This window comes from Pteropus vampyrus, unplaced genomic scaffold (assembly GCF_000151845.1).
Source record: "Pteropus vampyrus isolate Shadow unplaced genomic scaffold, Pvam_2.0 Scaffold71, whole genome shotgun sequence".
NCBI classification, from domain to species: domain Eukaryota; kingdom Metazoa; phylum Chordata; class Mammalia; order Chiroptera; family Pteropodidae; genus Pteropus; species Pteropus vampyrus.
Window position 1 is genome coordinate 5,210,143 of NW_011888852.1, and position 17,669 is coordinate 5,227,811.

The following is a 17,669-nucleotide window of genomic DNA, read 5'->3' on the forward strand; positions in this document are numbered from 1 at the left end:
ATCAAGTGGCCTTTATCCCAGAGCACAGGGATGGTTCAACATACACAAATCGATTCATGGGATACCCCGTAAACAAATTAAAAAATAAGAATCGGGACGTAGTTTCATAGTGCAGTGGTTAATATGTCTGCTTTACATTCAGAAGGTCCTGGGTTCACGCCCCAGTGGAGCCAAGGTCATTCCACCCTGAACAAGCCCTATGTCTGATCTCAGAAGTTAAGCAGGGTCAGGCCTGGTTAGTACTTGGATGGGAGACCACCTAGAAAGACCAGGTACTGTAGGCATAAATAATAATAATAATAAAAAATAAGAATCATATGATCATATCGATGGATGCAGAAAAAGCCTCGACAAGATACAGCATCTATATATGATCAAAACACTTAACAAAATTGGTATAGAAGGAAAATACCTTAACATAATAAAGGCCATCTATGACAAACCCTCAGCCAACATTATACTTAATGGTGAAAAACTAAAAACCTTCCTTCTAAGATCAGGAACAAGGCAAGGCTGTCCACTATTGCCACTACTATTCAATATGTACATTGGAGGTCCTAGCAAGTGCAATCAGGCAAGAGAAAGCTATAAAAGGCATCCAAATAGGAAACGAAGAAGTCAAACTATCACTATTTGTGGATGACATGATTCTCTATATAGAAAACCCTAAAGACTTCACAAGTACACTACTGGAAACAATAAGCAACTACAGTAAAGTCTCTGAATACAAAATCAACATTATCAACATTCATAAATCCATAGTGGTCCTATACTCTAATTATGAAGCGTCAGAAAAAGAAGTGGAAAAAATAGTTCCTTTTTCAATTGCAACAAAAAGAATAAAATACCTACGAATAAATGTAACGAAACATGTGAAGGACCTATATAATGAACTTTACAAGACTTTATTAAAAAAATCAAAGAAGATACAAAGAAATGGAAAGATATTTTGTGTTCTTGGGTTGGAAGAATCAATATAGTTAAAATGACCATATTACCTAAAGCACTATACAGATTTAATGCAATCCCCATCAAAATCTCATTGGCATTTTTTAAAGAAATAGAACAAAAAATCATCAGATTTCTATGGAAGCACAAAAGACCCCGAATTGCCAAAGCCATCCTGAGAAAAAAGAATGAAGCTGGAGGTATCGCTTTGCCCAACTTCAAATTATACTATAAAGCGACAGTAATCAAAACGGCATGGTATTGGCAGAAAAATAGACAGACTGACCAGTTGAACAGAATCGAGAGTCCAGAAGTAAACTCATATTTATATGGGCAAATAATTTTTGACAAAAAAGCAAAAACATACAGTAGAGAAAGGAAAGCCTCTTCAATAAATGATGCTGGGAAAACTGGAAGGCCACGTGCAAAAGAATGAAACTGGACTGTTGTCTATCCCACACACCAAAATTAACTCAAAATGGATTAAGGACCTGAATATAAGACCTGAAAAAATAAAATGCATAGAAGACAACATAAGAATGAAACTCAAGGACCTTGGACTTAAAAAGGATTTTATGAATTTAACCTCAATGACAAGGAAAGTAAAAGCAAAAATAAATAGATGGGACTACATCAAACTAAAAAACTTCTGCTCAGCAAAAGAAACCGTCAACAAGGTAAAGAGACACCATCCAAAAGGGAAAATTAACCTTTTTGGTTAATTTGATCCTCAGATATTTTATTGTTTTCGATACAATTGTAAATGGCATTGTTTTCTTAATTTCTCTTTCTGTAGGTTCATCATTGTTGTATAAAAATGCCACTGACTTTTGAATATTAATTTTGTATCCTGCTACTTTACTGAATTCATTGATCAGTTCTATAGTTTTTTTGTGTGTGTGTTGCTCTGATTGGGTGTATTTTGCTACCTTGTTTTCTAGTTTGCTGATTCACTCTTCTGCTTCATCCAATCTACTGTTGAATCCTTCTAGTGTATCCTTCATTTCATGTATTATTCTTCAATTCTGTCTGGTTCTTTATTATGGTTTCTATGTACTTTTTTATGCTTACTATCTCTCTGTTGAGTTTCTCATTGTACTCATCCATTCTCCCCCTAAGTTCGTTGAGCATCTTTATAACCATTATTTTGAACTCTGTTAGGTTGCTTGCCTCCACTGCATTTAGCTTATTTTTTGGAGATTTCTCTTGTTGTTTCATTTGTGGCATATTTCTTTGTTTTCTCATTTTATTAGCTTCTCTGTGTTTGTTTCTATGTGTTAGGAATATTTGTTTCGTCTCTCAGCCTTAGGCAGATGGCCTTGTGTGGCTCAGTGGTGCATTCTCCCTGATCTCCCGTGCTGGGGGCTCTAGACATGATCTTTGTGTGGGTTGCGCATGATCCTCTGTTGTAGCTAAGACTTTATTTGTGTTAGTACATCAGTGGATGGGATTAACACTCAGGCTAATTGTGGGAATTGGCTGCACCCACAGGATAAGAGTTGTTGTGTGGGGGCTGACCCCACTGAGTGGGATTTGCCCTAGCAGGCTTGTATACTTGTTGCAACCACCTTTTGTGTGTGCTGTTTATGGGGCTAGTCAGGAGTTGCTCTGTTGTGCTCCAGTGCCAGCTTCTGGGTGCTTTGGTTTCATGGCCCCATGGGAGGAGCTTCTCAGTAGGCCAAGGTCAGCCGCTGCCTTTGATTGCTCAGGGCTACCTGGTGGGAGCTACAAAGCAATCCATAGATGGTTGTTGCCTATGATGGATCTATAGGTAAATGGAAGAGACAACATTGTAGGCAGTGGTCCGGTTTTCCCCTGTCCCTGACCTAGGGAAGTTTAACAGAATGACCAGTGCTTCCCAAGGCCTGACACTGCCTGTCAGTTGCCTGTTAAGTCTCTGAAACTGGAAGAGCCTCTGGGTGATATGCGTGTTGGTTGGTGCAGGGACCTTGCGACTGTAGTGTCAATTTACATGCTAGTGCTGTCTCTGTGCCACCCCAAACAAGTTTCCAATCATAGCAAGGTCAGCTGCTGCCCACCTCAGGCCTGCAAACACCCAAGCTCTGCCCATGAGTTTGAGGCCTGTCACCGAATGCTTCTCCTGGATGAATGGGCTTTGCTTGGATCTCATGATCCGAGTGTTGTTGTTTGCTGTTGAATTTATGACCCAAGGAAAGCACAGGGATGGGTTGCCTGGGAGCAGACTTGCACAGGTAATTTGTGGGTTGTGTAGGGCATCGTCTCAGTGAGGCATGGGGCCATCAGGCCTACACACTACCAGATTTGTTGCCAGCTCTGGGACTGCAGGCTCCCACCAAAGTCAGATACCACTGTGTGACCTACCGTCATCTGTGATGGGCCCAAAAAACCCCTGACATCTGCCCAAGTGATACTGTATCTCATGCTGGCAGCAGTGATCTTCCTGTCACTGTTTTCCCTGAACTTTGCTCATTTCACTGGCTGAGATCTGTTGACTGCGCAGAATGTGCTACCCCAGGGCAGGAGCAGCCGCCTGTCAACATGCATGTGGCAGGCACTTAGTGTATTGGATGAGGTAGGATCTCAGGGAGTCAAGGATGGTCAGGCCAATAGCCTCAGTTTTCCTCAATTTCTGTGTCTGCACATTCCCACAGTAGTCACAGATCACAGAGAGACAAATTGCTCTCTGGGACCATCCCAGAGATCCTTGTGATCCCCCTAAGAGATATTGCAGCTCGTATAGGCAGCAGTGGTCTGCCCAGCAATGTTTGCCCTGAAATACACTAGCCAAGGTCCATTGCCTATGCAGAATGCCATAGCCCCAGAGAAAAGCAAGGTGGAGTAGGCTGCCTGTCAATGGGCTTGGGTGAAGCAGAATCTCAGGGATATAAGGGCCATCAGGCATATATAGCCTCGGTCTTGTTGCAACTTCTGTGCTCATGTGTTTCTGCTCTAATCACAGATCACAGTGAGACTAGCTGCCATCTGGGGCAGTCTCACAGACCCCTATGATCTCCTGACGTGATATTGCAGCTCTTGCAGGCAGCAAATGTCTGCCTGTAACTGATTTTCCTGCAGTATCTTCCCTGTGCTAGCCAAAATTTATTGCCTGTGTGGATTGGGAGACCCAGGAGGAAGGGTGGAATGGTGATGGTTAATTGTCAATGGGCCTCCTGGGGCAATTTGTGGGATGGGTGGGGCGAGGTCTCAATGGCCATCAGATCAATACAGCCTCAGTTTTGCTGCAACTTTGGTAACCATTTGCATTCCCAGAGAAGTCCCAGATCACAGCAAGACCAGCTGCTGTCTGGGATTGGCCTTCAGATCCCCGAGATCCACCTAAGTTTGTGTTGGCAGCAGTGTTCTGCCCAAAACTATCTCTGAAATGCATGCTCATGGCACTGGCTGCCAGCTGTGAAGCCTAGCCCTGAAAAGGTACAGGGCATGGCAGTTGCCTGGCAACAAAAGCCCCTAGTAACCTGCAGGTTGGGTGGGGCAAGCTGTTGGCCATTTGGAAGGATCTGTATGGCCAAGCTGGGGTGTTCTTTAGGTTGCCTCATAAGAGGGGCCTGACTAAAGCACAATGGTAGCTGCTCACCCAGCCCTCGTTTTGGTACCAGGAAATGCAGTCTTTCCTTGTAAGAATCTTGAGTGAGCCTCTGACCCACTGCTGGTGTCCCGGGTGAGTGTTTGCTGATCAGAGAGCCTGTGTGTGGGCCCTTCAAAGGGGTGTCTAGGGTTTCAGTTTCCTTCCATTTCACCCAGATAGTCAGAATCCCCTCTGGTTTTTACAGTCAGAATTTTGGAAACTCCTCTTCCCTGGGCTAGGACCCTGGGCTGGGGTGCCCCTGAATGAGGCTAGGACTCTTCTCTCCTTCAGCAGAGCCTCTGCAGCCTCGTTCTCCCTCCCAGTGATCCTCCACCACCCATGGGTGCGGGTCCAGCCCAATTCGCAATTATCCCCCTTCTATCGGCTTCGATGAGGCTCCTTTTTTATATTATCAGATGTAGGTGTTATGATCAGCTGGACTTCAGGTGATTCTCCAAGTTGATTATTCTATAATTTGGTTGTAATTTCAATGTGGACCTGGGAGGAGGAGAATTTTGCTTTTAACCTAGTCTGCCTTCTTCCTCTGCTTCCCCTATACCCCTTCCACATTTTCTTTATCCAATCATTTATCTAAGGGCACTTCAGTTGTTTCCATGACCCACCTTTTATCCATAGTGTAGTGATTATCATGTTAGCCTCACACCATTATTTATTAAACCAATCTCTTTTTTTAAAGTTAGCACATACACACATAATATTGCACGTACGTGAATATATTCTAGGTTAACTCCTTAGAAATGGAAATTTTAAGCACATTTGAAATTACTCTCTCATCTAGTACTTTAATGTTGTTGAGTGAAGGAACTGACAAACAAAATGGATGCAGTCAGGCTCCCTCCCGGCAAGCTGTGTGGTTTCTGGGCAGCCTTAGGTACAGCATCCCAGATGACCTTAGATACAGCATCCTATGAACCTTAGATACAGTGTCCTATACAACCTGTAGAAAGCATGCACACTGTGATTGATTGTGACTGATTATAGTAACTGGCCTTAAGCCACTATTGTGCACCTTGGTACGAGAACAGCCCCGCCTGTGCAGGCGAAGGGGGCTGAGGAGCTGGAACCATGCCTGCGCCTTGTTGTGTCCTGCTATGCCTGAATAAAGCAATGTCACATCTGCCCACAGTTCCTTGCATATTCTTCCAGCTGCCAGAACCATGCACTCTAAGCTTCAGTACCTGAACCTGCAGAACAATTGGCGTAGCTGGCAGGATGACAAGTAAGGGGACTCTCTGCCTCATAGGAGGAGGAAGAAGGCATATGGCCCCCACACAGCTTGTGGAATCCCGTTGCCATGGTTCTTATGACTTGGAATTCTTGGGAGAGGTGGGAAGAGGTAGACGGTTCCCCAGCCAGTATTGAGAAGGCACTCTGCTCCCTGGAGGGGCAACTGCCAGAAACGGTCAGAGTTGCCGCTGGCCACATAGGCTGGCTGTTGCTAACTGCACTGAAATACAACATGGACAAAGCCTTGCAAGAAACCACACAGGTCCATGAATTGCGCACAAAAGAGGATGCTCTGGAGGTGTGTTTGCAGCAGTTAGAGGATGAGCTGTTGTGTAACAGCTCTGGAGGTGGAAGAGGAACCTGGAGAAGATGCCAGGTGAGTGCAAGCCTGGCCTATTGTGCACCGGAAGGTAAAACATGAACGGCCCCTGGGACCAGGGGGAGTACAGGCTGGAGACCCCACCATGACAGAATACATGCCTACACCCTTGCTGAGTTAAGGGATTTGGGGAAGCAATGCTGGCAGAGATCAGAGGAGCCCCTGATGGCATAGCTGTTGCATTTGTGGGATGAAGGAGCAGACAGCATAGTTTGCTACCCAGATGAAATGGAGAAGCTGGCCTCCATTATGATATAGCCCTCCTTGCAACAACACCTACAGAATAGTCACAGGCTGGCCCAAGGGCAAGGTAATCACACTCTGATGGAGTGGATAACTGGGATGACTCAGGAGTAAATGGCAGTGAGTAAATGGCAATCATATGTGGAGTTGGTGCAAATCATCTGTGCGAGTAGGGAATGCAATAGGCTATGTTCAATTTAAACATGCATGGACCAGATGATGAACAGTTCACCTCGGGAATGAGGGACTTAGTCCTGGGGACTGCACCATCCTTTTCCTTGGGGTCTTTGGTAGCCACCTTGGCCCTCTATGTTGGCCAGCATATCCATGAAGTAACTATGGCAACAGCCACCCTGAGAGACATTGAAGGGTGGCAGCAGGACTGTGACAACTGAGGTGTCCGTGCAGTTTAGTCTTAGTCTTCCCCAGCAAGAAAGGCAGGGAAGATTGGGAAGAAGCCACCCACTATTGCGGGACCCATATGGGTAACTTGAATACAAATGTAGGCAGATTTGCTGGCAATGGGTGTAGACCCAGAGAAAATTGATAGACAGGCCCAATGCTGTGCTGTTAGAATTGTGGTGGCAGTTGAAACAGACACAGTGGATCCAGAAAAGTGCAAAACCAGTATCTGATAGAGCCCGGCTGGTGGCTCTGAAAGACTTCCTGACAGATCCAGACATGCTCTCTCTGTATGACTAGGGAGGCCAAGGTGCCTGTCTGGAGGGGACAGTCGGGGACCTGAGGCCACATGTGGAATTTGCAATCAATCCACTGGTCCCCCAAAATGTCCAACGTATGCTAGCGTTGGTAGACACTAGGGCTGACTGCAGCCTGATATACCGCAACCCAGAGAGATTTCCAGGGCCAGCAGAGTACATTGATGGCTATGGAGGCAAGACCATAAAGACAAAAGCTGTGACTGTACCCTAGGGATTGGGCAGTAACCTCCGTGCCCCTACAAGGCATATGTGTTTCCAGTCCCAGGATACATCCTCGGGGGGATGTTTTGCAAGGCTGTGCTTACAGATGTCAGCAGGGGAATTTCACCTGAGGGTGCGAGTGGTAAAAGCCGAGGTGCATAGACACACTCGACACTCCCCCACCCCACCCCAAGAAGTGCTGCCCCCACGGAGGATGGTGAACATCCAGCAATAACACTTACCAGAAGGCCATACAGAGATTGGGGCTACTATTCAGGAATTAGAAAAGGCACAGATGGTACATCCTATATGCAGCCCTTTCGACGCCCCCGTGTGGCCTGTCCAGAAGCCAGATGGCACTTGGAGAATGACTGTTGACTACCATGAGCTGAACAAAGTAATGCCACCATTGTATGCTGCATTGCCCTCCATCCATGAACTCATGGACAGATTAATAGTACAGTTGGGAACATACCACTGTGTAGTGGACTTGGCTAACACCGTTTTCTCCATTGACTTGGCTCCTACCATTCAAGAGCAATTTGTCTTCACATGGGAAGGACGACAATGGACATTGCTGGTGCTGCCCCAGGGAAATCTGCATAGTCCAAACATCTGTCGTGGTTTGGTAGCAAAGGACTTGGCTGAACGGCGTTGTTTGCTGACTGTTGTGTTGTTCCATGCTGTGTTGTATCATGTTCACCTCTGCTTCCCTTTCAGATTTAGAGCAAGCTGCCCTGGTGCTAGGGCAACACTTGAAAATCTGTGGCTGGGCCATGAACGACACCAAGATACGGTGCCCTGGCTTATCTGTCAAATTCTTAGGTGTAATCTGGTCGGGTAAGATGAAAGTTATTCCTGAGGGAGTGATTGATAAAATCCAGGTCTTTCCATGCCTGACAACAGTAAAAGAACTACAGAGATGTGGGGGCTTGCTGGGGTATTAGAGGGCCTTTATACCCCATTTGGTGCAAATGGCCCACCCCCTTTACACCTTCGTGAAAAAGGGAGCTACATAGTATTGGACAGAACAGGTAGAAAAGACCTTTTCAGGAATCAAAGAATAGTCCAGCAGGTGCAGGTTCTGAGAGTCATTGACCCTGGATGGTCATTTCAACTGGATGTACACATGACCCAGGAAGGCTATGGCTGGGGGCTCTGGCAGCACTCAGAGTGGAACCGAGTACCTATGGGGTTTTGGTCTCAGCTCTGGAAGGGAGCAGAGAGCAGGTACTCACTGATAGAGCCTATATGGCCCAAAGGTGACAGAAGCCATCACTAGGATTGCCAAGGTGGTAGTAAAGACCACATACCCCAAAAAAGGGTGAGTCCGTACTTGGATTAGTTCCTCCAAGACTGGGGTAGCACAGATGCCAACCTTAACCAAATGGGGTGCATACTGGCAACCAACCTGCTAATGTCTGAACTGCAGCAGGTCTTAGGACCCATAGAGTTCATAACTGGTACAGAGATACCGCGATAAGAGCCTGTAGACATTGAACCATCTCCGTTTAAAGAGAGGAAGCCCCCTGTCCCAGACAATGCTTGATATACCGACGGCTCAAGTTGAGGGCCCACTGCAAGGCGAGTGGCCACAGGAGTATAGCCGTCCCCTGACAGTGTATAATTTGACACTGGTACAGGGCAAAACAGCAGATGGGCAGAACTTAGGGCCGTATGGATGGTGACAACACAAGAAGATGGCCTACTGACAATCTGCACAGACAGCTGGGCTGTCTTTAAGGGTCTAACCCTGTGGCTCTCCACTTGGAAGTGGCAACAGTAGATGGTTAGACACTGACCCCTATGGGGACAAGCCATGTGGCAAGACTTGTGGGACTTAGGTCAAGACAAAGATGTTACTGACTATCATGTCCCTGTTAGTGTTGCTGGGGAATTATGAAGCAGATGCTCTAGCCAAAGTGAGGTGGCTGGAAGGGCCCCCCACTATAGATGTAGCCCACTGGTTGCACCGATGGTTGCAACATGCAGGGGTTAAGACCATGTGGTCTGTGAGACAACAATGAGACATATCGATTACATGGACTCAGGTATAGAATGCTTGTGAAAGGTGCTCCATCTATGCACCAGACACCCCAAACCCTCAACGATGTCGACAGGAATTTGGTCAAGTGCCCACTTTGACGTGATGGCAAGCAGGTGCAGTGTATGTACTCACTGAGGTTGATACCGCTACTGGATTGCTTTTTGCCTGGCCTGTTGTGGCCACTGACTAGAGGCACACTATTTGAGTGCTGACACACTTGTGTGCCTTTTATGGTTGACCCCTAGTAATTGAAAGTCCATTTTACAGGACATGAAGTCCAAGCTTGGGCCAAATGAATGGATATCCACTGGCCCTTGCATACTCCTTACAATCCCCAGGCTACAGGAATGATTGAACATTATAATGGATTGTTGAAGAGACACTTATGGGTGTCTGCTACCTCATTGGGTTTGAGGGCATGGGCCATCTGGTTATGGGAAGTGATAAGGAGTCGAAATGAAAAATCTCAGGCCCTGTAGAAGCTCTGCTGCACTGGGTTGCAGCATCCATCCTATTACAGGTTACCCTATCTGAGGTATTGTTAAAACCTAGGCATAGATTGAATGGCAATATTTTCTGCCTGCTTCCACCTGCCTGCAAGCAAGGGAGACAATACAATAGTCTTGGTCATGGAAGATACAAGCACATTGTTGGTGACTTGGTCTGATTGCTCCCTGGGGGAAAGGCTTGTCAGCTAATTTGACAGTCATACCTTGGGTGATGGCCAGCTGGCCACCACAAGTGACTGTCAAGAACCCGGGAACTTTTGGAAATGAACAGCCTGAGACCATTCCAAAGGACACATTTGTTCTCTCACTCAGCCTATAATGAGCTCTCTAGTACTATGTCATGTGTCCCAGCCAGATGCAGAAACAAAGAAAGAGACAGTATGATACCACCGACCTGGGTGGCCACCTGTAGCAGTTATTGTTCTCTCCAAGGATAAGACAGATGTTGGCCTGTATTTTGCCAACAGGGAAAGACTTACCTCTCCTGGTTCCACTCTCTTCTCTCTCCTTCCGCCCTTAGGCAAGTGTGTGCTAATACCATGGTCGACTGGGCACACACCTATGCCACAGTTGCCAATGTGCACTGACTTCCCTTCCAGTGCTTCTGTGGGATTGCCCTGGCGTATACATTCTGCCAACCAAATGGAGTGGGATGCCCTGAGGAAGTGGGGTCCTGCAGCCCCCAGATGGAAAGATGCTCGATGACAAGTAGAAAGCATAATGAGGAATCCACACAACCACAGCCATCCGTGGCTGAGGTACTCTGTGCACATGGGGTGGAACTGGTTAATGAGTGAGGGAATCGAGATAAAGGGAATGCTCTCCTATTGTATTGAGAGGCCAAACAGTACCCGCCCTCCGGGCTGGGTGCCTCGGCCATTGTGTGCCAATGTAACAGTTGTTACTTCTCCCACACACTGGGAGATGGGATTGAAACATTAGGGGCTGGTTCCTATTTTCCCTTTATCCCCCGGTAGTCTCTGGGTATGTGGGAACCATAGGTGGTCATATATACTGGCCGAGTGGACTGGACGTTGTACCTAGGGATGGCCATATCTCCCTGCCCAACTGTGGAAGACTTTGCCCAAATGGCCAAGCAGTTGAGATACAGACACCTTGGTGGTTTTACCCCTTGGCCATTTTCCTGCCTGCTGCAAGTGACACTGTAGTTGAAACACAAGTCACTGCTTTGGCTGCCCACACAGCTTGGGCTCTGAATCAGACCTGTACTGCCTTGAGTCTGCTCACCAATGAAGTGGACCAAAAAGAAAGGTGGTGCTGCAGAACTGATGGCTTTAGACATCCTAACCACAGCTCAAGGAAGAAGCTGTGCCATCCTCCACAGCGTCCCAGGTGACCTTAGATACAGCATCATATGAACCTTAGATACAGTGTCCTATATATAACCTGTAGAATGCATTTGCACTGTGATTGATTGTGACTGATTATAGTAACTGGCCTTAAGCCACTATTGTTCACTTTGTTACAAGAACAGCCCCGCCTGTGCAGTCGAAGGGGGCCGAGGAGCTGGAACGGTGCCTGGTGCCTGTGCCTTGCTGTGTCCTGCTATGCCAGAATAAAGCTAAGTCACATCTGCCTGTGGCTCCTCGCATATTCTTCCAGCTGCCAGAACCGTGCACCCCAAGCTTTGGTACCCCGAACCTGCAGAACAAATGTTAATGCTGTTCCTTGTTTAGATTTCAATACAATGCATACCATAACACATTAATTCTTTGAAGAATTCCTTTAGGGATTTTGTTTTTAAAAGATAGTGCAAAGTTGCAATAGAGACTGGAAGCATTGTGTTTTAGTGTCTGTTTTTCAAAATTACCTGTAATCAACAAATAGGAAGAGACACGATCTATAGAAGTAAATTTATGCAATTGTATCCTCCATGTATTTCTTCAGCTCACCTTCTGAAATTGAATAGTGCTTTATTACAATGGGTGGAAATTTGGAGATAATAAATCATTTTACATAATGAATCAATCTATATAGTATTGCACAGGGGCAATAACAAGGTGAACTACACGCAAAGCCAGAATTTGTGCTGTAAGAAACAGAATGCAAACAGAATGGTTACTACATGTGGAACTTCTGGACAAAATTTCCAAATGAGATAACATGGAAGAAATAAAAATTTTAAAGAATTTTTTAGTGTTTTTCCCCTTGTCTTTCTGAAGGATGATACCATTGCTTGGGGGAGATTTAAGGAACTAATACATTTAAAAAACAGATTATTCTTGATTATCATATGACTCAACAATCCCTCTATTTGGTATCCACCCCCAAAATTTAAAAACATTTATCTGTAAAGTATGCATACCTCGATGTTCATTGCAGCATTATTGACAGTAGCCAAGAAGTGGAAACAACCAAAGTGTCCTTCAATAGATGACTGGATAAAAAAGATGTGGTACAAATACACAAAAGAATATTATTCAGCCACATGAAAAGACAAAATACTACTTTTTGTGACAACATGGATGAATCTTGAGATAATCATGTTAAGCAAAATAAGACAGAAAAAGTTGAGAACCATGTGATTTTACTCCTATGTGGGATATAAAATTGAAAGCAAAAAAAATGAACAAGACAAACAGACAAAAACTCAGGGACATAGACAATAATTTAGTACTTGACAGGGAAAGAGAGGAGGGCAGGAGGTAGATAAGGGTACAGGGGTTTAAATATATGGCAAGGGAAGGAGAATTTGAATTTGAATTTGGGTTGTGAACACACAATGCAATATACAGATGATTTATTATTCAATTGTACACTTGAAACATATAATTTTAATACCCAAAGTAACCCTATATAGTTAATAAAAAATTTATTGGTCCGTTAAATATTAAAATTATATTTCTGATACAATCGAGAACAAAATTTTCCAGTTTCAGTGATTATTTGCACTTATAAAAATTAGGCTTGGTTAATCAATTTTAAATAAAAATATAGTTACCGTGAAGATAAGAAAATGGTTCAAAGCACAAAGAATATCTTTGAAGATTATGCTGATTTAGGAAAGAAAGTGACCAAGACTCAGGTGATGCCTGAACAACACAGAATCATGTAAGAAAAGTAGGCAAAAGCAATCAATATAAGAATATAAGAATAGATTCTGAAAGCTAAAGTGTATTTTCATATATGTTTGTGTGTTTGATTTTTTCATTCCCTCAGAGAACTGGGAAAATTTAAGTACTTTGCTCTTTAGTATATTACATATCTTGAATGCGGCATCTTTTCTCTAGGTAGTATGTATGCTTTTTGTTCAGTACACATAATTTTTAAATGATATTTCTTTTCCACTCAATTATCTTTTCTATAATTTAAAGGCATGAAATCGAATTGCTTTTTATTCTTGGTGCATTAAGCTCCTTATAGTAAGACTCTTTTCTTACTTGTGGAAATTTCTTGCTGTCACATTTTGGCATTTTTCCTCACAATAAGCAGTTGTGTAGTGTTGGCAAATATCCAAGAATCTAATTCTAAAGAAATGTACCCTTCACTGTGTGTCTCTCATTTCCTCTTGACCTGACCTTTCTCTTTGACCTGACTTGACTTATCTAAGTATGCTTATGGTACCAACTTTTTTCTGTTTGTGACCCAACATGCACACTGACGAATCTCTGGGAAAAGTTATCATGTTGACTTTTGTGGAGGATGGCTTTAAAGGTAGAGTGAGGAAGCTGGAGAAAAATGGTGGAATTTCAGTAGATATTGCAGAACAAATTGATTGGTTCAAATGGTTAGCTACTCTCATTGTATTCTGAGTAGGCGGCATGATGTATTCACTTCTTTCCTTTTTATGTGGCAAGTGGCTATTCTTGTACACAGGGGGAGAATATTCCATGTCTGTTTTATTTCCTGTCCTATGATTCAGGCTATTTTATACTGCCAAGAACCAGAAAAAGGCTGGAGCCATTGTTCGATGACATAGTCCGTGGAGTTCATTTGGGAATAGGGGCAGCCAAATGCTTCCAAAAAAGGAGGTAGTGTAGTTTCTGCCAGCCCACTAATGTTAGCCTACCTTATTTAAAAACTTACTTACTCAAAACTGCAGATGGAATACAGAACTCTCTCCAAGTTCTGTCATTATCATCATCTCCAAAAACCAGTTTCTTTTAGTGACCCAAAGCTGTATAATTTTTGCCAGGCAAAATGTTTCTCTAGTCTTCTGTGAAGGTCTTTTTTCTCTCTCTAGTCAATCCATAGATTCTTTTTCCTATATTGCTGCCTGGAATATCACTGATTTATGGTGAATTTAATTTTAACCATCACATTGTCTCCCTTCACTCTTTCTTTTCCTTCCTTCCTCTTTCCCTTCCTTTCTTTTATTTAATGCATATTAAGGTGTATTTAATACATATTAAGGTGTATTTGCTTAGCACCATGCCAGATACCAAGGATACAGTGGTGAAATGTAACACCAGAAAGCTACAGTCTAGAAAAGAATAAAAGATATTTTAGAAATTAGTAAATTATAGTTGCAATATGCACTACAAAAGGGAAGTACAACATAAGTGTGAATAATGGGATGAAGTAACCCACCTGTGGAAGTGACATTTAAAGGGAGCTATGGAGAGGGAGTAGAAATTACTGAGACAATAATGATGGTATGATGGTAGGGTCAGAATCCATGGGAGTTTTTTTTTCAGGCAGAGAGAATGGAATGTGCAAAGGCCCTAAGACCTAAAGGAACAGGATCGACTCAAGAAACCATAAAAAGGCTAATGAGACTGAGTGGATGAAGTGAGTCAGTTGTTATGTAGAAGCCAGATAGACTAGGTTAAGAGCCATAGTCAGGTTAAGAGTTTAAGGCTTACCCTATAGTAATAGGGTAAGTTTTAGGGTTTATCTTATAGTAGGGTATCTGTAAGATGGAAGTAAACATAGACACGCTGTCACAAACATTTAAGGGGGATAAATTGTTGTTCTAATGTTGTCAGCAATTCTAAAAGTAAAATCATCAATTTAACTTCTTTCTTCTGGGACGAACTGTTTTAGAATTTCAGTCATTATTGTATAAGATGAATTGGAACTTATTCTCCCAGAGGAAGTGTAATGGAAGATATTTTGCGGAGGGAATCACTCCATTCTTGCTCTCTGGAGAGTCATGCTGCTTCTTCCTAATGACCTCAGGCTTGTGGATTTAAAGACAAGAGGATGAAGAGTTGATCCACTTTCACAGGAGCCATTGGACTTTCTGGGAGGAAGATGATCATGATTCCTTTTAGAGTTCAGTTATTACACTCTATCTAATAGATTAAGGTAGCCCCTACTGAGGCCATTTAATAAAAAAGAATGAAGAAAGTCTTTTTCCTTTTCCCCCCCAAAATATATCAGTGATGTATAGGCTGGTTTTGATCAGAACACAGAAGTCATTGTATGTATTCTGTAGGCGAGGGGTTTCAATACAGAGAAATGGAGGCTTACATAATTGTTGGAAGCCCTGTAGGAGCAAAGGGCAGAAAAACTGCACGATGATCTCATCCTGCAGCAGTGATTTCAGTGATTTTCAAAGAAGCTCAAGTTACTTTGATCCTTACGTTGTCAGCTAGCTATCATGTCTTTCTGCAACTGCCTGCAACTGCCTCCAGAGGGTAACATCCTCTCCTTTTCTTCCTTTTCTTTTGCCTTCTAGATCTCTTGCAAGTGCCTCTCACTTGTAGATTCTAACCTGTAATTATATAGGGTGGAGATTCAGGAAATGTAGTTTCTGGTTTCTCTTCTGCGATGCATAGGAGATCTTTGAAGTGGATGGCTGTGATATCAAGTTGATAAAGAAATAATCCAGCACAGGTGGTGACTGTGGCTCAAAGCTTTGGCTGTTGTGAGGGAAAGAGAGGGTGGCTGTCCTTGAGACTTCCTGTATTGGTCAGTATTCTCTAGAGAAACAGAACCTGTAGGGTGTGTGTGTGTGTGTGTGTGTGTGTGTTGAGAGAGAGGAGAAACGAAGAGAGAGATTTACTTTAAGAAATTGGCACATGAGATTATGAAGGCTGGCAAATTCAAAATCTACAGGGTGGGTCATCAGGCTGGAGACTCAGGGAAGAGCTTATGTTACAGTTTAAGTTTGAAGGCTGTCTACTGGCACAATTCCCTCTTGCTTCAGTGATGTCAGCCTTTTGTTCTAGTCAAGCCATTAAATTGATTGGATGAGGCCCACCCACATATGATGAAGGACAATCAAACTCCACTGATGTAAATGTTAATTTCAGCCCAAAACACCCTCACGTTTGACCAAATATTTGGGCACTCTGGCCCAATCAAGTTAACACATAAAATTAACCATCACACTTCTCCTTCCTCGTTCATACCTGAGAAGTTACTCCACTGATAGATGCTGTTTTGGAATGAACAAAGTTTTATATTAGTGTGCCCCAATATAAAAATTTATGAACTTTTTATGTATATATAGTTCAGTTTAGTCCTTTTAAAAAAGAAAAGGTGATAATTATTTTTCTCCTTTTTCTTAGATTTAGGAAAGAGTAGAGACATTTTTTAATGCTGTACTCTCTCAATATTTAATCATTTAATCATTAATTGATTCATTTTTTTTCAGTCTTTTAACAAGTATTTATTAAAGATATAGGCACTGAAGATAATTCAGTAATATGGATAAAAAATCAGGTCTAGAAAGTAAGATGTTAAACTAGGGAGCAACAGAAGCATTTTCCTGTAACTTGTGAAAATAAAAAGGAAAATGCAAATGCAAAAGATTAGATTCACAAGCCTGTAAGGGCTATTCTAAAAACCTTTATAAAAGAGGGAAATTTTACAAGCAAATTAAATGAATCAAAATTTACTAGTCTTAGCAAATCATGATGTCTACAGTCATGTTTCCTGAATAATTGAAGAGTCAGGACAATTATTTATTTGAATAATTTAGTGTTGACTCATATCATTTGTTTAGAAAGTAATGACTTAGTAAAGAATATACAGACCTTAATACATATTTAGCGACTTTTTTTTATTTCTCCTGCAGTGTCCTTTTTTTTTTTTTTTTATCTTGATCTTAGGAAATGTTGTCTTGCCAATTACTATACTTTTCAGGACGATAACTGCCATGGTCAATGGAGGATTAATATGTTGAGAAGTTGCTGAGAGAGTAGTTACTGGCCATGTGAGAATGCACATTTTGTGGCATCATTACCAATCCTATAGTGCGAATAAAATTAAAACAAAACTAGCAGATTTCTAAGAAAATTTTCAATGACACTTTTATAACCCTCTACCCTTGGACCATGGATAGAACATGTGAATACGGTGAGATATCCACTTCTGTGATTCTATTACACTCATCAGATAAGTTCTTTAAGAACAGAAAGTCATCACAGAAGGGAAGAGTTTCAAAGGGTTCTCAGTCACAAAACCTCTAAGAACTAAATTCTGACAGCAATTAGAATGAGCTTGAAAGTGGATTTTTTTCCTAAAAGCCTCCAGATGTAAACTCAGCTCAGCCGAAGCCTTTGTCTCTGCCTTGTGATACCCTGGAATAGAGGGCCATGCCAGACACCATGCCAGATGTCTGACCTACAAAGTTGCGAGCGAATTAATAGGTATTGTTTTAAGCTGCTAAATTTGTGGTAATTTTCTTGTTCAGCAAAAGAAAAGTAAGACCAAACAAAAACAAAACAACTTTTATTCAACTTTTAATTCTCTTGGATGAGATAACATGTTGAGATTGGTCTTGAGATGCCATTATTTTATTCAGGTCATATACAATATGGTATGATATTGATGATGAGGAGACATAGCTGGGAGTAGACTCCCCATAATGGAAATGTTGTTTTTTTTTTTT

General features: G+C 42.8%; 1 pseudogene; it reads left to right on the plus strand.

The window, feature by feature from the left end:
- Window positions 1-5,831: 5,831 nt before the first annotated feature.
- The window catches only part of LOC105293316, a 37,911-nt pseudogene continuing 26,073 nt past the window's right edge, over window positions 5,832-17,669 (plus strand).